This window comes from Scyliorhinus torazame, chromosome 10 (assembly GCF_047496885.1).
Source record: "Scyliorhinus torazame isolate Kashiwa2021f chromosome 10, sScyTor2.1, whole genome shotgun sequence".
Lineage (NCBI taxonomy): Eukaryota > Metazoa > Chordata > Chondrichthyes > Carcharhiniformes > Scyliorhinidae > Scyliorhinus > Scyliorhinus torazame.
Genome location: NC_092716.1, coordinates 44102482 through 44125787, shown reverse-complemented (window position 1 = coordinate 44125787; position 23306 = coordinate 44102482). Strand labels below are relative to the sequence as shown.

The 23306-nt window shown below is 48.9% G+C and overlaps 1 protein-coding gene across 1 annotated transcript in view; it reads right to left on the bottom strand.

The window, feature by feature from the left end:
- Window positions 1-23306, bottom strand: part of spg7 (SPG7 matrix AAA peptidase subunit, paraplegin) — a 110329-nt gene that overhangs the window by 86751 nt on the left and 272 nt on the right. The window lies entirely within an intron of this gene.

Below are 23306 nucleotides of genomic sequence, written 5' to 3'. Positions count from 1 at the left end.
TGGACTGTAATTTTGGAGAGTATTTATTTTGGACAAGGCAGTTGCCATTTAGTTTTGTTTTTCTTTTGTTTTTGTTTATATATATTATTTATTGATTTGTTTAAAACTGGCCACGGCTATTTATATTGCTTTATTGTTGTGTAAAAGAAACACTACGTATTGTTATGTTTGGCCAAAAACTCGAATAAAATATATATTTTTTAAAAAAGGAATGAAATTAAATCAGTAGCACTAAACGACATGGGGTCGGATGATGTGGAGTCTGTGTGGGTAGAGTTGAGGAACCCCAAAGGCAAAAAAACCACAATGGGAGTTATGTACAGGCCTCCTAACAGTGGTCAGGACCAGGGGCACAAGATGCACCACGAAATAGAAAGTGCATGTCAGAAAGGCAAGGTCACAGTGATCATGGGGGACTTTAATATGCAGGTGGACTGGGTAAATAATACTGCCAGCGGACCCAAGGAAAGGGAATTCATTGAATGTTTTCAGGAGGGCTTTTGGAACAGCTTGTGATGGAGCCCACGAGGGAACAGGCCATTCTGGACTTAGTGTTATGTAATGAGCCAGACTTGTTTAAAGATCTTAAAGTAAGGGAGCACTTAGGAGGCAGTGATCATAATATGGTCGAATTCAATCTCCAATTTGAAAGAAAGAAGGTAGAATCAGATGTAAAGGTGTTACAGTTAAATAAAGGTAACTACAGGGGCTTGAGGGAGGAACTGACGAAAATCGACTGCGAGCAGAGCCTAATGGGAAAGACAGTAGAACAGCAATGGCAGGAGTTTCTGGGAGTAATTAGGACACAGTACAGAGGTTCATCCCAAAGAAAAGAAAGGTTATCAGAGGGGGGATTAGGCAGCCATGGCTGACAAAGGAAGTTAGGGAATGCATCAAAGCAAAAGAGAAAGCCTATAATGTGGCAAAGAGTAGTGGGAAGTCAGAAGATTGGGAAGGCTACAAAAACAAACAGAGGATAACAAAGAGAGAGATAAGGAAAGAGAGGATCAAATTTGAAGGTAGGCTAGCCAGTAACATTAGGAATGATAGTAAAAGTTTATTTAAATACATTAAAAACAAACGGGAGGCAAAAGTTGACACTGGGCCGCTCCAAAATGACGCTGGTAATTTTGTGATGGGAGACAAGGAAACAGCCGAGGAACTGAATAAGTACTTTGCCTCAGTCTTCACAGTAGAAGACATGAGTAATATCCCAACAATTCCGGAGAGTCAGGGGACAGAGTTGAATATGGTAGCCATCACAAAGGAGAAAGTGCTAGAGAAACTAAGAGGTCTAAAAATTGATAAATCTCCAGGCCCAGATGGGCTACATCCTAGAGTTCTAAAGGAGATAGCTGAAGAAATAGTGGAGGCGTTGGTGATGATGTTTCAAAAGTCACTGGAGTCAGGGAAAGTACCAGAGGATTGGAAAATCGCTGTTGTAACCCCCCTGTTCAAAAAGGGAACAAGGAAAAAGATGGAAAATTGTAGGCCAATTAGCCTAACCTCGGTTGTTGGCAAGATTCTAGAATCCACTGTTAAGGATGAGATTTCTAAATTCTTGGAAGTGCAGGGTCGGATTAGGACAAGTCAGCATAGATTTAGTAAGGGGAGGTCGTGCCTGACAAACCTGTTAAGAGTTCTTTGAAGTGATAACAAATAGGTTAGACCAAGGAGAGCCAATGGATGTTATCTATCTTGACTTCCAAAAGGCCTTTGATAAGGTGCCTCACGGGAGACTGCTGAGTAAAATAAGGGCCCATGGTATTCGAGGCAAGGTACTAACATGGATTGACGACTGGCTGTCAGGCAGAAGGCAGAGAGTTGGGATAAAAGGTTCTTTTTCGGAATGGCAACCGGTGACGAGAGGTGTCCCGTAGGGTTCAGTGTTGGGGCCACAGCTGTTCTCTTTATATATTAACGATCTAGATGATGGGACTGAGGGCATTCTGGCTAAGTTTGCCGATGATACAAAGATAGGTGGAGGGGCAGGTAGTATGGAGGAGGTGGGGAGGCTGCAGAAAGATTTAGACAGTTTAGGAGAGTGGTCCAAGAAATGGCTGATGAAATTCAACGTGGGCAAGTGCGAGGTCTTGCACTTTGGAAAAAAGAATAGAGGCGTTGACTATTTTCTAAACGGTGACAAAATTCATAATGCTGAAGTGCAAAGGGACTTGGGAGTCCTAGTCCAGGATTCTCTAAAGGTAAACTTGCAGGTTGAGTCCGTAATTAAGAAAGCAAATGCAATGTTGTCATTCATCTCAAGAGGCTTGGAATATAAAAGCAGGGATGTATTTCTGAAGCTTTATAAAGCATTAGTTAGGCCCCATTTAGAATACTGAGAGCAATTTTGGGCCCCACACCTCCGGAAGGACATACTGGCACTGGAGCGGGTCCAGCGGAGATTCACACGGATGATCCCAGGAATGGTAGGCCTAACATACGATGAACATCTGAGGATCCTGGGATTATATTCATTGGAGTTTAGGAGGTTGAGGGGAGATCTAATAGAAACTTACAAGAAAATGAATGGCTAAGATAGGGTTGATGTAGGGAAGTTGTTTCCATTAACAGGGGAGACTAGGACCCAGGGGCACAGCCTTAGAATAAAAGGGAGTCACTTTAGAACAGAGATGAGGAGAAATTTCTTCAGCCAGAGAGTGGTGGGTCTGTGGAATTCATTGCCACAGAGGGCGGTGGAGGCCGGGACGTTGAGTGTCCTGCAGCAGGAGTTCAGGGAGCTAGGCAGAAAGTTAAAAGACAGGACCTCTAGGGTTGTAATCTCGGGATTACTCCCTGTGCCACGTGCCAGTGAGGCTAGAAATAGGAAGATAGAGCAGCTAAACACGTGGCTAAACAGCTGGTGTAGGAGGGAGGGTTTCCGTTATCTGGACCACTGGGAGCTCTTCCGGGGCAGGTGTGACCTATATAAGAAGGACGGGTTGCATCTAAACCGGAGGCGCATAAATATCCTGGCCGCGAGGTTTGCTAGTGTCACACGGGAGGGTTTAAAAACTAGTATGGCAGGGGGGTGGGCACGGGAGAAATAGGTCAGAAGGTGAGAGCATTGAGGGAGAACGAGGGAATAGGGACAGTGGGGCTCTGAGGCAGAGCAGACAGGGAGAAGTTGCTGAACACAGCAGGTCTGGTGGCCTGAAGTGCATATGTTTTAATGCAAGTATTATTACGGGTAAGGCAGATGAACTTAGAGCTTGGATTAGTACTTGGAACTATGATGTTGTTGCCATTACAGAGACCTGGTTGAGGGAAGGGCAGGATTTGCAGCTAAACGTTCCAGGATTTAGATGTTTCAGGCGGGATAGAGGGGGATGTAAAAGGGGTGGTGGAGTTGCGCTACTGGTTAGGGAGAATATCACAGCTGTACTACGGGAGGACATCTCAGAGGGCAGTGAGGCTATACGGGTAGAGATCAGGAATAAGAAGGGTGCAGTCACAATGTTGGGGGTTTACTACAGGCCTCCCAACAGCCAGCGGGAGATAGAGGAGCAGATAGGTAGACAGATTTTGGAAAAGAGTAAAAACAACAGGGTTGTGGTGATGGGAGACTTCAACTTCCCCAATATTGTCTGGGACTCACTTAGTGCCAGGGGCTTAGACGGGGCGGAGTTTGTAAGGAGCATCCAGGAGGGCTTCTTAAAACAATATGTAGACAGTCCAACTAGGGAAGGGGCGGTACTGGACCTGGTATTGGGGAATGAGCCCGGCCAGGTGGTAGATGTTTCAGTAGGGGAGCATTTCGGTAACAGTGACCACAATTCAGTAAGTTTTAAAGTGCTGGTGGACAAGGATAAGAGTGGTCCTAGGATGAATGTGCTAAATTGGGGGAAGGCTAATGATAACAATATTAGGCGGGAACTGAAGAACATAGATTGGGGGCGGATGTTTGAGGGCAAATCAACATCTGATATGTGGGAGGCTTTCAAGTGTCAGTTGAAAGGAATTCAGGACCGGCATGTTCCTGTGAGGAAGAAGGATAAATACGGCAATTTTCGGGAACCTTGGATAACGAGAGATTTGTAGGCCTCGTCAAAAAGAAAAAGGAGGCATTTGTCAGGGCTAAAAGGCTGGGAACAGACAAAGCCTGCGTGGAATATAAGGAAAGTAGGAAGGAACTTAAGCAAGGAGTCAGGGGGGCTAGAAGGGGTCACGAAAAGTCATTGGCAAATAGGGTTAAGGAAAATCCCAAGGCTTTTTACACGTACATAAAAAGCAAGAGGGTAGCCAGGGAAAGGGTTGGCCCACTGAAGGATAGGCAAGGGAATCTATGTGTGGAACCAGAGGAAATGGGCGAGGTACTAAATGAATACTTTGCATCAGTATTCACCAAAGAGAAGAAATTGGTAGATGTTGAGTCTGGAGAAGGGTGTGTAGATAGCCTGGGTCACATTGATCCAAAAAGACGAGGTGTTGGGTGTCTTAAAAAATATTAAGGTAGATAAGTCCCCAGGGCCTGATGGGATCTACCCCAGAATACTGAAGGAGGCTGGAGAGGAAATTGCTGAGGCCTTGACAGAAATCTTTGGATCCTCACTGTCTTCAGGGGATGTCCCGGAAGACTGGAGAATAGCCAATGTTGTTCCGCTGTTTAAGAAGGGTAGCAAGGATAATCCAGGGAACTACAGGCCGGTGAGCCTTACTTCAGTGGTAGTGAAATTACTGGAGAGAATTCTTCGAGACAGGATCTACTCCCATTTGGAAGCAAATGGACGTATTAGTGAGAGGCAGCATGGTTTTGTGAAGGGGAGGTCGTGTCTCGCTAACTTGATAGAGTTTTTCGAGGAGGTCACTAAGATGATTGATGCAGGTAGGGCAGTGGATGTTGTCTATATGGACTTCAGTAAGGCCTTTGACAAGGTCCCTCATGGTAGACTAGTACAAAAGGTGAAGTCACACGGGATCAGGGGTGAGCTGGCAAGGTGGATACATAACTGGCTAGGCCATAGAAGGCAGAGAGTAGCAATGGAAGGATGCTTTTCTAATTGGAGGGCTGTGACCAGTGGTGTTCCACAGGGATCAGTGCTGGGACCTTTGCTCTTTGTAGTATATATAAATGATTTGGAGGAAAATGTAACTGGTCTGATTAGTAAGTTTGCAGACGACACAAAGGTTGGTGGAATTGCGGATAGCGATGAGGACTGTCAGAGGATACAGCAGGATTTAGATTGTTTGGAGACTTGAGTGGAGAGATGGCAGATGGAGTTTAATCCGGACAAATGTGAGGTAATGCATTTTGGAAGGTCTAATGCAGGTAGGGAATATACAGTGAATGGTAGAACCCTCAAGAGTATTGAAAGTCAAAGAGATCTAGGAGTACAGGTCCACAGATCATTGAAAGGAGCAACACAGTTGGAGAAGGTAGTCAAGAAGGCATACGGCATGCTTGCCTTCATTGGCCGGGGCATTGAGGAGAAGAACTGGCAAATCATGTTGCAGCTGTATAGAACCTTAGCTAGGCCACACTTGGAGTATAGTGTTCAATTCTGGTCGCCACACTACCAGAAGGATGTGGAGGCTTTAGAGAGGGTGCAGAAGAGATTTACCAGAATGTTGCCTGGTATGGAGGGCATTAGCTATGAGGAGCGGTTGAATAAACTCGGTTTGTTCTCACTGGAACGAAGGAGGTTGAGGGGAGACCTGATAGAGGTCTACAAAATTGAGGGGCATAGACAGAGTGGATAGTCAGAGGCTTTTCCCCAGGGTAGAGGGGTCAATTACTAGGGGGCATAGGTTTAAGGTGAGAGGGGCAAGGTTTAGAGTAGATGTACGAGGCAAGTTTTTTACGCAGAGGGTAATGGGTGCCTGGAACTCGCTACCGGAGGAGGTGGTGGAAGCAGGGACGATCGTGACATTTAAGGGGCATCTTGACAAATACATGAATAGGATGGGAATAGAGGGATACAGACCCAGGAAGTGTAGAAGATTGTAGTTTAGTCGGGCAGCATGGTCGGCACGGGCTTGGAGGGCCGAAGGGCCTGTTCCTGTGCTGTACATTTCTTTGTTGTCTTTAAGACAGAAGTTGATAAATTCTTGATTTCTCGAGGAATTAAGGGCTATGGAGAGAGAGCGGGTAAATGGAGTTGAAATCAGCCATGATTGAATGGTGGAGTGGACGCGATGGGCCAAATGGCCTTACTTCCACTCCTATGTCTTATGGTCTCCCTCTATTTCCTCCTTATTCATGTACCCATCCAGATGCCTCTTAATTGTTGCTAATGTGCCTGCTTCCACCACATCCTCTGGCAGTGTGCTCTAGGCACACACCACTCTGTGTGAAAAACTTACCCCGCACATCACCCTTAAACTTTCCCCCTCTGGAGGGCGGCATGGTGGCACAATGGTTAGCACTGCTGACTCACGGCACCAACGACTCAGGATCGATCACGGCCCCGGGTCTTTGTCCATGAGGAGTTTGTATATTCTCCGTAGCTGCGTGGGTCTCACCCCCCCCACAACCCAAAGATGTGTAGGGTAGGTGTACTGGCCACGCCAAATTGCCCCTTAATTGGAAAAAAATAATTGGGTACTCCAAATTTTGAAAAAAACTTTCCTCCTCTCACCTTGAACCTGTACCCCCTTGTAGTTGACACTTCCACCCGAATCCCATGTGATTTTAGTTTTTGTACCAGTCTGCAATGTGGGACCTTGTCGAACGCCTTGCGAAAGTCCATAGAAACGACATCCACAGCCCTTCCCGCATCAATTTTCTTTGTCACCAAAGGAGGAAGCGTTGAGTATCCTAAATTGCATTAAGGTAGACAAGTCCCCGGGGCCGGATGGGATCTATCCCAGGTCACTGCGGGAGTCAAGGGGAGAAATAGCTGGGGCCTTAACAGATATCTTCACATCCTCTTTGACCACAGGCGAGAATAGCCTATGTTGGGGTGGCACGGTGGCACAGTAGTTAGCACTGCCGCCTCACGGCACTGAGGACCCGGGTTTGATCCTGGCCTCGGGTCATTGTGCAACACATTCTCCCCGTGTCTGCGTGGGTTTCACCCCCACAGCCCAAAAGATGTGCAGGGTAGGTGGATTGGCCACGCCAAATTGCCCCTTAATTGGTAAAAAATATTGGGTAAAAGGTAAGCCAAGGAGAGTGTAGGGAATTAGTTAAAATCCAAGTTCTAAAAATATTGTAACTGCAGTTGAAATACAAGCTTGCATTGTTCAGAGTCAAGGTCAGCTTGGGGTTAAACCTTACACCAGTCTCTCAAGCAGGCTGCAAAGGGAGCACAGACAGTAAATCAGATATCAATGTGAGTGATGGTAGAGACCACCATTCAGAAGTCACAATTCAAAAATTGTAAACATAAGGTTACTGGCACAAGTGTTGCCTGTCTTTTTTTCTCTCTCTCTCTTCGCCTGTGTTCTTCCTTATGCCCTGCTGCTCTTCTGCTTCTTTTATTTCGTATTTCTGCAGTTTTTGAAGTGCACTAACTTGATTTTGCAATAAAACTCAACCACGCACCACCACTGGACCCTCAAAAAATAAGTGATCCTACAGAAACCAAACTTTCACAGTACCAACGTTGTCCCTAAACTATGTTTGTTGGACACCACCTGCTTGTTGCTCTGCTCATTCCCTTTGAGATTTCCAAGTGTGTGCACCTTAAGATTCATAGAACGGTGACATCACTGAAGGAGACCATTTCAATTGTGTCCGTACTGACTCTATGGAAGAGTAACTCACATTTCTCAATTCCCTTGTCTTTTCTCTGACACAATTTACAAAACCCAAACATTGGAGATAACCCCCAAGACCCCATCCCCTAACCACACTTCCGGTCCTTTTTATTTTACTTTTGTGGCGACCTACCAGCGCCTCTGTCGTGGCTAGGGCTCGGAGAGTCGTTCCTGTGCATAAGGACTCCTCCATTTTCACCCATTCCTTGCTCGGCTCCCTTACCCATCGCCTCACTTTCTCAGGTGTGGCTGCCCAGTGGTCTTAACTACCTGGTCTCTTGTGATTGCACATTTAACATTTTGCATGAAGTTCTTCTGAATAGCTGTCCATAATGATGGTGTGTGTAAACAAGGGAGGGTATTGGACTTAACGGCTCATCTGAAGAAAGACACCAGCACACAGTTCACAAAGAATCAGAGGATGGAATTCGCTCATTTTGAGACCAAGTGCAGTGGCAGGCAGCTCCAGTGGCACCTGTCCCACGACCAGAATAGCAGGACCCTGCGGCAGATTCTGCGTTTGGAACCTCATCAATTATGCACAAGGGCGTTCCCCTCCAAGTCACCTGGTGGGTCGGCAGCTGATTCATCCACTTGCCCTCAGCTGGTGATTCAAAGGTCCCGCTGCCATATTTAAATACCAGTCCACTGTGCTCTCTCCAGCACAGTTCTCTTCAAAGAAACTGCAGAGGATGTCATAACCCAGAAGAAAAAGCCTAACAGCCTCGAGATATCTGTCTGTTCCTTGATTAAACCACAATCCCTGAGCATCAGCAATAAGGTGCCCATGCCCCATATGGACATCCCACTGCATCTGGAGTATTGGTGCAACCCCCGCTCAGTAAGCAATGTGGTATCCCTTTGACCCCTTGTTTATGAGCTTTTCATGCAGCCTTGTCGGGTCAGCTCTCCTCCAATGAAGAATCCTTGAAACTAACCACATTCATGTCTCGGATAGGCATATATATCATTTTCATTCTATGTCCTATAGCAGGGTTTTTCAAACTCTAGGTTCAAGACCCATGGGTGGGTCGCAGCATTCCCAATCATGGGAGAAGCGCCCAAAGGCCGCGACCGGCTTTTAAGTTGAGAATGCTGCTCGTGACTAGTCTTTAAATGCAAACAATGGAGTCTTCCGGCCTGAAGCAGCGATAGAGAGCAGGTCACACGCCTGGCGCATACATTGATGTCACATGCCCTGTATGTCTGCGCCTTGGTCTCAGAAATCATGGATAAGAGATTCCTCCATTTCATAGTTGCCAGCAAGCAAGCAATAGTACTGTGTGAAGAATTGACGATGGGTCATTTTGTAATCAGGAAGAGAAGGTCAGAGACAAACACGCCAGGATCTCACAACTGAATCTGCTGGAGAGAGCTTCACAGGAGAGTCCACGGCAGGATAAAGCAGTGCTGGTGTAAGCTGTTTGCACTGCTCCAGGGACTCTGGTGCACAGCCAACAGAAAAAACTGAAATCAGGCACAAAGCTGTATAAAAATGATTTATTGAGGTGTGGCTTTGTTAATTGTGCCAATGCAAATCAGGATGCAAAGCCCATGCATTATATGTAGCGGCCTACTGGTAAATGAAAGTTTAAAACCCTCAAAACTTTGAGGGCAGCACGGTGGCGCAGTGGTTAGCATTGCTGCCTCACGGCGCTGAGGTCCCAGGTTCGATCCCGGCTCTGGGTCACTGTCCGTGTGGAGTTTGTACATTCTCCCCGTGTTTGCGTGGGTTTCGCCCCCACAACCCGAAGATGTGCAGGGTAGATGGATTGACCACACTAAATTGCCCCTTAATTGGAAAAAATGAATTGGGTACATAAATTTTAAAACAATTAAAGGCATTTGAAGACTACACATGGCGAGTTAGAGGCCAAATCTCTTGATTTTTTTCAAAGAATGCAGCGAGAACCTATATCAGCTGAAGTCCTTGGCAGAAATGTAACACTGAATGACGAAGCAAGTGAGAAGTGAGCACCAAGCAGGCTCACCTGTCGCATTTAATGTAAGAAATAATGGTGTGTTGCAAATGTCGAACGGCGTGGGTCGCAAACGTCAGCCAGTTAGTAAAAGTGGGCCGTGGGAAAAAAAGTTGAAAAACACTCCTCTATAGGGTCTCCACGGACAGTGAGTATTTCCAGTGGCGCATGGAACAACTCTGTGCATGGCCAACTTTGCAAGATCATTGTTTTTTTTAAAATTTTTATTAAAAAAATTGAGTACCCAATTAATTTTTTCCAATTAAGGGGCAATTTAGCGTGACCAATCCACCTACTCTGCACATCTTTTTTTGGATTGTGGGGGCGAAACCCACGCAAACACAGGGAGAATGTGCAAACTCCACACGGACAGTGACCCAGAGCCAGGATCGAACCTGGGACCTCAGCGCCGTGAGGCAGCAATGCTAACCACTGTGCCATCATGCTGCCCTCGCAAGATCATTGTTGATGACATCCTTGTTTGGGATCGTAATTGTTATAACCTGCCTACTGACGATTGGCTGGGGACTAATTATTATCCCACAATCCTATGGGAGTATGAACTTCCCCAATGAGGGGGGCGGAGAAACTCCTACTATAAATAAGCTGGCCAGTCCAGGAACCAGGAGGAAGGAGAAGGTAGCAAGGGAAGTTACTGCTACTGCTATGTATATGTTGTTATAGTAAATAAACTTTATTATTTTGTATCCTTAAAACTCGTGCTGGATTCTTCGGGGCCCTTACAAAACTGGCGACGAAGGTAAAAGTGAATAGCTCTCTACACTGCTGAAGCCACCTCCCTGGATTTTTGTTGGATACAGGTTGGAAGTTGTTTTCTATTATACCATGCCTCTGTACGGACGTTTGGATGTTTTTGATGCTGCGCTGGAAAGCTGGAACCAGTACACGCAACGGATGCGTTACTATTTCCGGGCAAACAATATCACTGAAAACGAGCGCCAGGTGGTCATATTGCTCACCGCCTGCGGACCGCATACGTTTGGGGTGATTAGGAGCCTTACGTACCCAGCTGCGCCGGACACCAAAACGTTTGACGAACTTGTGAATATAGTGGGGCAACACTTTAACCCAACCCCGTCCACGATAGTCCAGCGTTACCGGTTTAATACCGCTGAGAGGACCCCTGGAGAATCCCTTGCCGATTTTTTATCCAGGCTACGCGGGATTGCGGAATACTGTGACTATGGTGAGACCTTGTCAGAAATGTTACGCGACCGTTTGGTTTGCGGTATTAACAATGCGGCCACCCAGAGAAAGTTGTTAGCGGAGCCAACATTGACTTTTCAACAGGCAATACAAATAGTCTTGTCCCGAGAGAGCGCAGAGCGAGGAGTACAGGAGCTACAGGGAATGGAAGTGCATGCCTTGGGGCGAAACCCTTTCCGCCCAAAAACGTCCCCCCGCACTCCTGCGGTACCTTGGGCGAGGCAACGACCAGACCGACGCCAGTGGCCATCGGACATTCCTCCCCGAAGGGAGCCTTCTCCAGAGCCAATGGATGAGGAGCCATGTCCGTGTCAGACTTGTAGGCGCCGACCCCGTCGCGGACGGCGGTCCTGGGGACGCCAGAGGCGCCGTCGTTCCGACCGTAACTGGGACCAGCCCAGGGGCCGTACCTTCCATGTGGATGAACCTGCGGCGACCACTCCTGAGGACGTGGAGACGGAGGACGACTGCCTGCAGCTGCATTGTGTGGCAGCTCCCCGTGTGGCCCCCATTAAGGTGACAGTACGGGTCAATGGCCACCCGCTGGAGATGGAGTTGGATACTGGCGCAGCGGTCTCCGTGATCGCCCAGAGGACATTCGACCGCATCAAGCAGGGTATACAGACCCTTACACTAACTGACTCACAGGCCAGGTTGGCCACCTACACGGGGGAACCACTGGACATTGCAGGAACTACAATGACCCCTGTTGTCTATGGACGCCAGGAGGGGCGTTTCCCACTTATCGTAATGCGTGGCCATGGGCCCAGCCTGTTGGGTTGGGACTGGTTGCGCCATTTGCGGTTGCAATGGCAGCACATCCTCCAAACAGTTTCTGGAGGGTTGACTGAGGTGCTAGGACGATACCCAGAGGTATTCCAGCCTGGTCTGGGGAAAATAAAAGGGGCCGTAGCCCGTATGCAAGTTGAACCAGGAGCCACACCGCGCTATTTCCGGGCGCGCCCAGTGCCTTACGCTTTGCTCGAGAAGGTAGAAGGGGAGCTCACTCGTTTGGAGAGTTTGGGTATTATCAGGCCTGTCCGTTTTGCTGACTGGGCAGCACCAATTGTGCCAGTAATGAAGCCAGATGCCACAGTTCGCTTGTGTGGAGACTATAAACTTACAGTGAATACAGTTTCCCGACTCGACCGATACCCAATGCCTCGCATAGAGGATCTCTACGCGAAACTTGCAGGCGGACTCATTCACAAAATTAGATATGAGTCACGCCTACCTGCAGTTGGAGCTGGACCCTGCCTCCCGACCATATGTAACAATTAACACACACCGGGGCCTGTATGAATATACACGGTTGCCCTTTGGAGTATCCTCTGCCTGCGCAATTTTTCAACGTGTTATGGAGGGCATTTTGAGAGGTTTACCACGTGTGGCTGTCTACCTAGATGACGTGTTGATTACAGGGACGTCGGAGCAAGAGCATTTGGAAAATCTGGAGGCTGTCCTTAAACGCCTTTCGGAGGCTGGAGTCCGTTTACGTCACACAAAGTGCGTATTTCAGGCAAAAGAAGTAGTCTACCTAGGTTATCGGGTGGACCGCGAGGGTCTGCACCCCGTCGCAGAGAAGGTGCGTGCAATTCAACATGCCCCCACCCCGACTGACACTTCGCATCTTCGTTCTTTTCTCGGTCTCGTAAACTATTACGGGAAGTTCCTCCCCAATCTGGCAACTACGCTGGCCCCCTTACACCTGCTGCTAAAGAAAAATCACACCTGGGTTTGGGGTCAGCCGCAAGAAACCGCTTTCCGGCGGGTAAAGCAACAATTGTCGTCGTCTGGGTTACTAACCCACTATGATCCGGGAAAGCCTTTGCTCGTCACATGTGATGCATCCCCGTATGGTATTGGAGCTGTCCTGTCCCACAAGATGGAGAACGGGGCCGAGCGACCGATAGCTTTCGCCTCCCGCACATTGACTGCAGCGGAGAAGAAGTACGCGCAGATCGAGAAGGAGGGCCTGGCAGTGGTTTTCGCGGTGAAACGCTTCCACCAGTATGTGTACGGCCGCCATTTCACTATCGTGACTGATCATAAGCCCCTGCTGGGACTCTTCAGAGAGGATAAGCCGATACCGCCCATTGCTTCTGCACGGATCCAGCGCTGGGCTTTGTTGCTTGCTGCATATGAGTATTCTCTGGAGCACAAACCAGGTACGCAGATAGCAAATGCCGACGCACTGAGCCGATTGCCTTTATCGACCGGCCCCATGTCGACCCCCACGACCGGTGAGGTGGTCGCAACCCTAAATTTTATGGACACCTTGCCTGTCACGGCATCACAGATCCGTGAGTGGACCCAGACAGAGCCAGTCCTGTCAAAGGTTCGGCACATAGTCCTGTATGGTGGGCAGCATAGACAGCTCCCAGGCGAGTTACGGGCATTTTCCTCCAAGCTGTCAGAGTTCAGCGTGGAAGACGGCATCCTCTTGTGGGGGACGCGTGTGGTTGTCCCGGAAAAAGGCCAGGAGCTGATATTATCAGACTTGCACAATGGGCATCCGGGCGTGACCAAGATGAAAATGTTGGCCCGGAGTTATGTCTGGTGGCCAGGCCTTGACACCGACATTGAGAAGGTGGCCCAAAACTGCTCCATTTGCCAGGAGCATCAGAAGCTTCCGCCGGCCGCGCCCCTACATCACTGGGAATGGCCAGGGCGGCCTTGGGCACGCTTACATGCAGATTTTGCAGGCCCTTTTCAGGGATCCATGTTCCTTCTACTAATTGACGCCCAGTCCAAATGGCTGGAGGTGCATAAGATGCAGGGGACAACGTCCTGCGCAACAATTGAAAAAATGCGTTTATCATTTAGCACGCATGGCCTCCCCGAGGTGCTGGTCACGGATAATGGCACTCCATTCACGAGTGAGGAGTTTGCTAGGTTTACAAAGATGAACGGCATCCGCCATATCCGCACTGTCCCTTACCACCCGGCTTCAAATGGGTTGGCAGAGCGTGCAGTGCAAACATTCAAAAGAGGCCTAAAGAAGCAGTCTTCCGGATCAATGGACACGAGACTGGCTCGGTTTTTGTTTACGTACAGGACCACCCCCCATACAGTGACTGGGGTAGCTCCCGCAGAACTCCTAATGGGCCGGAGACTTCGCACCCGCCTTAGTATGGTCTTCCCGGACATTGGCGCAAAAGTACGCCACACACAAGAACGGCAGGGACCGGGATTGTCTCGGCATCGTCCGATTCGGCAGTTTGCGCCCGGTGACCCAGTATTCGTGCGGAATTTTGCTGGTGGTGCCCAATGGGTTCCTGGGGTAATCTTTCGCCAAACGGGCCCTATATCGTACCAAGTGCAAGCCCAGGGTCGTCTCCAGCGAAAACATGTAGACCACGTCCGGTCCAGAAGATCATCCCCGCAAAAGATTCCCCGCCCCCGGAGCTCAGTTCAACAGCGGCAAAGACCAGAAACAAGGGAAGGTAGTCCTCCAAATCTTCCACTGGTGCCTCACTGAAAACCTGCGCAGGTCATGACGGGACCGAATGGGGACAGAGACTCTGACTCCGAGATGGAGACACAGGATGAATCAGAGGGGGAATCCTCGGGTCCACAGGCCGTGGAGGTACAACCGCGCCATTCATCACGGAAGCGCCGGTCTCCGTCTCGTTATACGCCGTCTGATCCAGCGCCGCGTGCAAATGGCGTCCGGCCTGCGGCCAAACGAGTTCGACGCCTCCCTTCGCCAGGGACTACGGTGGATTCCTTGGACTTTGGGGGGGAGGGATGTTATAACCTGCCTACTGACGATTGGCTGGGGACTAATTATTATCCCACAATCCTATGGGAGTATGAACTTCCCCAATGAGGGGGGCGGAGAAACTCCTACTATAAATAAGCTGGCCAGTCCAGGAACCAGGAGGAAGGAGAAGGTAGCAAGGGAAGTTACTGCTACTGCTATGTATATGTTGTTATAGTAAATAAACTTTATTATTTTGTATCCTTAAAACTCGTGCTGGATTCTTCGGGGCCCTTACAAAAGTAATATTCCAGGACACGATGCATGTCTTTGTCTCAGCCTCAACAGAATCAGGACCATCCAATTAAAGCTTAACCCAGCGAAATGCAGATTCAGGGTCAACCATGTTCCTTACGTGGACCATTTACTCACAAATGTTGGTGCAAACCCCGATCCAGACAAAACGAGGGCTAAACTACAGATGGCCATTCCCGTGGAAAAGCATGCTTTAGTGTTTTCTTGGTATAACAAATGATATTTCTCAGTTCAACCCATGTTATAGTGAGGGAATTGGACTTATTTTTCAACTTATTTACCAGGACATTGAATGGTGTGGGAAGAGCACAACACTGCAGTCTTCAACAGACTCAAACAAGCGCTTGGAGCCCCACAGGTCTTACAACACTTCGGAGTCAGTGCTAGGGCAGCACGGTAGCACAAGTGGATAGCACTGTGGCTTCACAGTGCCAGGGTCCCAGGTTCAATTCCCCGCTGGGTCACTGTCTGTGCGGTGTCTGTGTGGGTTTCCTCCGGGTGCTCCGGTTTCCTCCCACAGTCCAAAGACGTGCAGGTTAGGTGGATTGGCCATGATAAAAATTGCCCTTAGTGACCCAAAAGGTTAGGAGGGGTTATTGGGTTACGGGGATAGGGTGGAAGTGAGGGCTTAAGTGGGTCGGTGCAGACGCGATGGGCTGAATAGCCTCCTTCTGCACTGTTCTATGCATGGTTACTCAAACATCAATCAGCAAGTGTCCCCCAGTATGGACTTGATGTAATCAAGGGTCCTCACTGACATGGAGACTCGATATGCACAGATCGAAAAGGAACATCTTGCTTCTTCGCCTGTCAGAAATTTTACGACTTTATATATGGTTATCAGCAACCATTGAAACAGATCACCAGCCACTCAATTATTTTCAAGAAACCTCTCCACACTGTTAGTGTTTGGCTGCATCTGCATGTTTGGAGGGACTGGGTGTGTGGGGGGGGGGGGGGGGGGGGGGGGGGAGCTTTATGCTGGTGCTTTTTGGTTTTGGGCCTGTGGGAGGATGGGGCTCTGGCAGGGGTCACCTCACCAGCAAACACAGGTTGGCTGGTGCATGACAGCAAGGGGGGGGGGGGCTGTGGCTGTTGGAACCTGTGTGGGCAGGTTTCAATGGGCCTGGGAGGTGTGAATGTTGGGGGGTGATGGGGGGAATACAGGGAGGTGGTTTCAAGAGGAAGTGGCTGAGGAGCTTCTGGGAAGAGGTGGGGTAGGGTGCAGTTGTCTGACGGTGATCAGGTGGAGGGTTCGTCATGATATGCACTCATGCACATAATGAGATACAGACAGGCAGTGACAGACACCCAGTACAACCAATCAACACACAGGACAGAACACAACCAATCACCAGGCAGAACACTAGAGTGGGGTTTCCCACTATAAAACACACGAGGCATCAGCACTCTGCCTCTTTCCACTGGTGACAACTGTAGTGACAGTCAGGGTGTATATATCAGTTAGCACCTTCTATACGTGGCACAGAGCTAGTCTGGTCTAGTTAGTTATAGTTAGCACACTTCGTTTAGTAGAGTGTCAACCCACAGCAAGCTGTGTGCACTGCTCCAGAAGTTCAATTAAACGTATTGAACTAACGTCTAAGTTTGGTGTCTACTTTACAGTACGACTGCATCCAGTTGCAGTCCGTGTTACCCCAGGGTGAATAACATGACAGGGTTGGGTCCCATTCACCAGGGGGGCCAGGAGCAGTGATCATGGCTGATAGGAGAGGGTTGAGACACCCCCGGTCTGTCTTGTAACGTGAAACGTGCGAGGGTTGGGTGTGCTGGTGAAGCAAGCAACTCTTCTTGCATTGAAGAGCTTGAAAGCTGATGTGGTGCTTCTGCGGGAGACCAATCTGTGGGCGAGTCAGGTGTTCCTGGGGTTTGGGGGGGGGGGGGGGGGGGGGGGAGCGGTAGCGATACTGGCGGGTAAGAGAATAAGATATCTCATGGAGAAGGTGGTGGCGGGGGGGACGGGGGGGGGGGGGGGGGGACGCTACAGAATTGGTATTTTGGAGGGGAGGATGGTGGTGTTGTTTAACTTGTATGCCCCGAATTGGGACGATGTTGGTTTCATGAAGAGGATGGTGGCTGTCATTTGGATACACACCAGTTAATTCTGGAGTGTTGGGGGGAGGGGCGAAGGTGTTGGCTCCATTTATGAAGGAGTTTTTTTTGTGTGGGGGGGTGGGTGGGGGGGGCGGGCAAGAGGGGGATGTGGCCCTGGAAAAGGGGCCATAACAGAGGCCAGTGTGGAGGTTGGATGTGGGGCTCCTAGCAGATCCGAATTTGTGTGTAAAGATTGGGAAGGTGATTGATGACTATCAATAGAAGTCTCGCTGTTAGTGAACTGGGAGGTGCTGAAGGTAGCAGTGAGGTGCAATATCATCTTGTTTAAGGCTCAGGAGGTGGACAGGGAGGCAAGAGAGGAGCAGCAGCGGCTGAAGGAGAAAATTTTGGAGGTGGATGGGAAGTAGACGCAAGATTCTACTCCGAAACTCCTGGTGAGGATGAAGGAAGGCAGTTCACAGTTGAGGTGGGCGAAGAGGATAGTGTATGAATATGGGGAGAAGGCCAATCATTTCAGAACAGGCCAGCTTCACCGGCAGGCGGCTGCATTAGAGACTTGGGTCCGGGGGATGGGGCAGGGGAGTTGGTAGTGGGGCCGGAGCAGGTGAACAAGGCATTTGAGGAGTTTTATAAAAGGTTGCACAGGTCGGAGCACCCATGGGGTGAGTCAGATAAGAGGGATTTTGTGGGGGGGGGTTTAGAGTGTCCTGGGGTAGGAGAGGAAGAGAGGACAGGGCTGAAAGAGCCTGTGGGGAGAGAGGAGGTTCGGGCGGCGATTGGTAAGATGCAAATGGGAAAGGCACCGGGGCCGGAAGGGTTGCCGGTGGAGCTTTACAAAAAGAACAAAGAAATGTACAGCACAGGAACAGGCCCTTCGGCCCTCCAAGCCCGTGCCGACCATACTGCCCGACTAAACTACAATCTTCTACACTTCCTGGGTCCGTATCCTTCTATTCCCATCCTATTCATATATTTGTCAAGATGCCCCTTAAATGTCCCTATCGTCCCTGCTTCCACTACCTCCTCCGGTAGTGAGTTCCAGGCACCCACTACGTAAAAAACTTGCCTCGTACATCTACTCTAAACCTTGCCCCTCTCACCTTAAACCTATGCCCCCTAGTAATTGACCCCTCTACCCTGGGGAAAAGCCTCTGACTATCCACTCTGTCTATGCCCCTCATAATTTTGTATACCTCTATCAGGTCGCCCCTCAACCTCCTTCATTCCAGTGAGAACAAACCGAGTTTATTCAATCGCTCCTCATAGCTTATGCCCTCCATACCAGGCAACATTCTGGTAAATCTCTTCTGCACCCTCTCTAAAGCCTCCACATCCTTCTGGTAGTGTGGCGACCAGAATTGAACACTATACTCCAAGTGTGGCCTAACTAAGGTTCTATACAGCTGCAACATGACTTGCCAATTCTTATACTCAATGCCCCGGCCAATGAAGGCAAGCATGCCGTATGCCTTCTTGACTACCTTCTCCACCTGTGTTGCCCCTTTCAATGACCTGTGGACCTGTACTCCTAGATCTCTTTGACTTTCAATACTCTTGAGGGTTCTACCATTCACTGTATATTCCCTACCTGCATTAGCCCTTCCAAAATGCATTACCTCACATTTGTCCGGATTAAACTCCATCTGCCATCTCTCCGCCCAAGTCTCCAGACAATCTAAATCCTGCTGTATCCTCAGACAGTCCTCATCGCTATCCGCAATTCCACCAACCTTTGTGTCGTCTGCAAACTTACTAATCAGACCAGTTACATTTTCCTCCAAATCATTTATATATACTACAAAGAGCAAAGGTCCCAACACTGATCCCTGTGGAACACCACTGGTCACAGCCCTCCAATTAGAAAAGCATCCCTCCATTGCTACCCTCTGCCTTCTATGGCCTAGCCAGTTCTGCATCCACCTTTACAAGAAGCTTTTGGATAGGCTGGCGTCACTGTTGGTGGAAATGTTTGAAGATGCTGTGGTTAAGAAGGTACTCCTGGGGACGATGAGATAGGCATCCATCACGTTGTTGTTAAAAAAGGATAAGGACCCGGTGGAGTGTGGGTCGTATAGGTTGGTATATCTGCTAAATGTGGATGCCAAGGTCCTGGCTAAGGTGTTGGCGGCTAGGTTGTCAGAGTGCCTTCCGCAGGTGATTGAGGACGATCAGACCGGGTTCATAAAAGGGTAGGCAGTTGTCTTCAAATATGCGCCGTTTGTTAAATGTGGTGCTCTCCACATCAGAGGAGAGGGAGCTGGAGGTGGTGGTGACGCTGGACGCGGAGAAGGCATTTGACCATGTAGAGTGGAGCTATTTGTTTACGATGTTGGGGAGGTTTGGGATTGGGCCTAAATTTGGAACCAAGTTATATATGGAACCAAAGGAGAGTGTGCACACGAATTAGGTAAATTCAGGGTACTTTCAGTTACATAGGGGATCGTGGCAGGGGTGTCCGACGTATCCCTTCATGTTTGTGCTGCTGTGAGAGCTCTTGGCCATTGCGTTGAGGCGCTCGGAAAGTAAAAAGGAATAGTGAGGGAGGGGTGGAGCATAGGGGGTCTTTGTATGCCGATGATTTGTTGTTGTACATCTCCAACCTGGGTTCTACAGTGGAGGATATAATAGGGCTTCTCAGGAGATTTGGAGCGTCTTCAGGTTATACATTGAATGTGGAAAAGAGTGAGTGTTTTCTGGTGTCTTCACCGGGAGCAGGAGCCGATTTGGGGGGTTGCCGTTTCAAGTGGCAACTAACCACTTTAGGTACCTGGGAGTGCAGGTGGCTTGAGACTGGGCCCAGCTTCGTAAATTTAATTTCGCGTGCCTGGTGGGTAGGGTCAAGGTGGATTCATTGAAGTGGGAGGACTTCCCCTATTGTTGGCAGGCCAGGTGCAGGCAGTAAAGTTGAATATTTTGCCACAGTTTTTATTATTATTTCAGTGCCTACTGGTCTGTTTGCCGAAACATTTTGGGGGGGGGGGGGGGGGGGGGGAGTGAACAGTTGATTTTGTCACTTGTTTTGGCAGGTAAGGCAGCAGGGTTTAGGAAGGCAGTGCTTCAGAGAGGGCGGCAGTCAGGGAATCGGGCCCTTCCAAACCTGTTGCATTATTATAGGCCGGCTAACGCCAGGAAGGTGCGGAGTTGCGATATGGAGCCAAAGGCTTTGTGGGAGAAAATGAAATGAAAATCACTTATTGTCACAAGTAGGCTTCAAATGAAGTTGCTGTGAAAAGTCCCTAGTCGCCACATTCCGGCGCCTGTTCGGGGAGGCTGTTACGGGAATTGAACCGTGCTGCTGGCCTGCCTAGGTCTGCTTTCAGCTTTCAAAGCCAGCGATTTAGCCCTGTGCTAAACAGCCCCAGGCTCTTTTAAGGGGTCGGGGCCGGTGGAAACAGATCCGTTTCTGCTGTCCCCAGGGAAATATTCAGGGCGCCTGATGGTGAAGGCCATGTTGAAGACATAGAGGCAATTTCAGCAGCGTGTTAGATTAGGGGCGGGTGCGGGATTGATGCCAATCTGAGGAATCATGGGTTTGAGTTTGTGAAGTTGGATGCTAGGTTTCGTGGCTGGGAGGAGCGGGGGGGGGGGGGGGGGGGGGGGGCGCGGCTGATGGAGATGAAGGGCTTATTTCTGGAAGGGAGGTTCACAAATTTTGAGAAGTTGATGGAAAAAAGTTGGGATTCCGCGGAGGGAGGCCTTTACATATGTGCAGGTGCAAGACTTTGCAAAGAAGGTTTTTCCAACTTTTCCTGTGGCACCCTCTTCCTCGTTGTTGGTGAGGGTGTTGACAGTGATAGGGCTGGAGTGGGGGGGGGGGTCATCTCGGTGATTTATGAGAGGATGCTGGAGGAGGATAAGGTGGCATTAATGGGGGTCAAGGCCAAGTGGGAGGACGAGCTGGGGATAGCCCTGGAAGAGGGGTTATGGTGTGAGGTGCTGCGGAGGGGAACGCCTCAACCCATGCATGAGGCTGGGGCGGATACAGCTGAAGGTGGTGCATAGGGTGCACCTGACAAAGTCGAGGATGTGTCGGTTGTTTGAGGAGGTGGTGGACTTTTGTGAGCTGTGGGAGCGGTCTGGCCAATGATGTACACGAGTTCTGGTCCTGCTCAAGTTGGAGAGATTTTGGAGGTCGTTCTTGAACACCATGTCAGTGAACTTGCACATGGATTTGAAGCCCAGCCCTCTGGGGACCATATTTGGGGTGTTGGACTTGCTGGAGCTTGTGACGGGAACAGATGTTTTAGCCTTTGCCTCGCTGATTGCTCGCAGGTGGGTCCTGTTGGGGTGGAGGTCATCTTCTCAGTCTTGTGCCTTGGTGTGGCTGGGGGAATTGGAGTTCCTCTATTTGGAGAAGGTCAAGTTTATTTTGAGTGGTGCGAGTGAGGGGTTCCACAAGAGATGGGGTCTTTTTTTGGGTATTATTAGGGTGTTAGGGGTGGGGCACGGGTTTTTGTTTAGCTATGTTGAGTTGAATGCTGAAAATGTTAAAAGCAAATTAAAATATATATTTTTTTAAGTTTGAGACATTTTGCCACATAAGGAATCTCGCAGAGACTCGGGGCATACCACGCTCACCAATTTGTCTCCAGTGTGTTTCCCAACTTTGCGCGCACGTGGGACTTCGAGAATATCACGAGCAGCCCCCTGTATCCACAGTAAAACAGTTTGGCTTAATGAGCAGTTCGCTCAGCCAAGCAGCTTCTCGAGAAATGTGCATGGGATCGCACAGATTACTATGCTGCACTCCTTAGCCTTCGAAATCTACCACGTCAGGTCCTGCCATCGTCAGCACAACGACATTTATCCAAGTGCACCAGGACCACGATTCCTACTGCTAAGGCTCTGCTACACCTCAAACTTGAAACCAACATAAATTAGGCCCTCCTGCAGCACAGATTGAAAAACAAAACGCACTATGATCGAGATGCCCATAGACTCAGGGTCTTTCAACACAAGGTGAAATGGTCAGGATTCAGCCGGCACATGGCCATGATTATTCGGTGGTGGTACACAGTATTCCCCCACAACCAAACAGCTATGTGGTAGTCTCAAATGTTGTCCACTATGTACACAATCGGCATCACTTCAGCAGTAGCAGAACCAGCAGATAACACACCCCTTCAGTCTTCCAACCTATGGCAGCAACCCCCTGCACCAACAAAGATGCAGACTCCTACAGAGGCCAACAAAGCTACTCCTGCACCTGACGAACACAGATGAAACGTCCCGTGCTGCTACCAGTGAGGACACTGGTCACAGAAAGACCACAACACCACCTACCAGTGTAATCAGGGTGTCTCAGCAGGCCAAACACAAGATTCCAGGACTTAATTACCATTTAGCCTTTAACTGACTTGTGAAGTTCAGCTTGCTTTCCAACAGAAGAGGGTGGAGATGGAGATGTGATGGGCTATGTGCCAGTTGCTACATCCCAATCCTCATATATTTATTTGTAAATAATTATGCATTGTCAGTTTGTTTTATTGCATGCCACACAATTGTCTGTACATAGTTTCCAATGGCACCCATTGTGATATACCATGCCACTGGGTATCTCAACTAAACAGGGATATAGATAGTGGTCACGTGAGAATATTATGTCACATTACAAAAGAGGTCACGTGGCAGATGTGTGGGAGTTATCCCCGGGATCTCGGGCACAGCGCAAGTACTGTATATAGCTGCTGTATATAGCTGCGGAGCCTAGCAATAAACTAACTTGGTTGGAAGTCTTTGATGTTAGTGATTTAGGGAACCCACAACATTTCACATCGGTCATTAATATGTCAGGAAAAGCAACGGTCCCAGAGGCAGCACGGTGGCGCAGTGGTCAGCACTGCTACCTCACAGCACTGAGGACCTGGAGTTTGCACATTCTCCCCATATCTGCGTGGGTCACATCATACAACCCAAAGGATGTGCAGGGTAGAAGGATTGGCCACGTTAAATTGCCCCTTAATAAAACAAATGGAAAAGCAAAGGTCCTGACACTGGTCCTTGGGGAACTCCACGACTAATCTTCCTCCTACTTGATGGACCAAATTGCTGTTTCTATGTTGCAGGATTTTATTCTGAACTTCCTTGTCAATAATTGAAGTTTGTATCTTTGGTCCGAAATGTCTAACTTAATTTTCAGTAATTTTCTGCTTCACCCCATCATGTAATGTTACATAACAGGCCTGCAATGAGTACTGACTTTGAAATACTACGTAGAAGGTACTCTCAATTCACATCTACATTAATGAAAATGGAAGTTCTTTTAAAAAAAAAAAAATCAATGTATCATTCCCTCGGACAGTAAT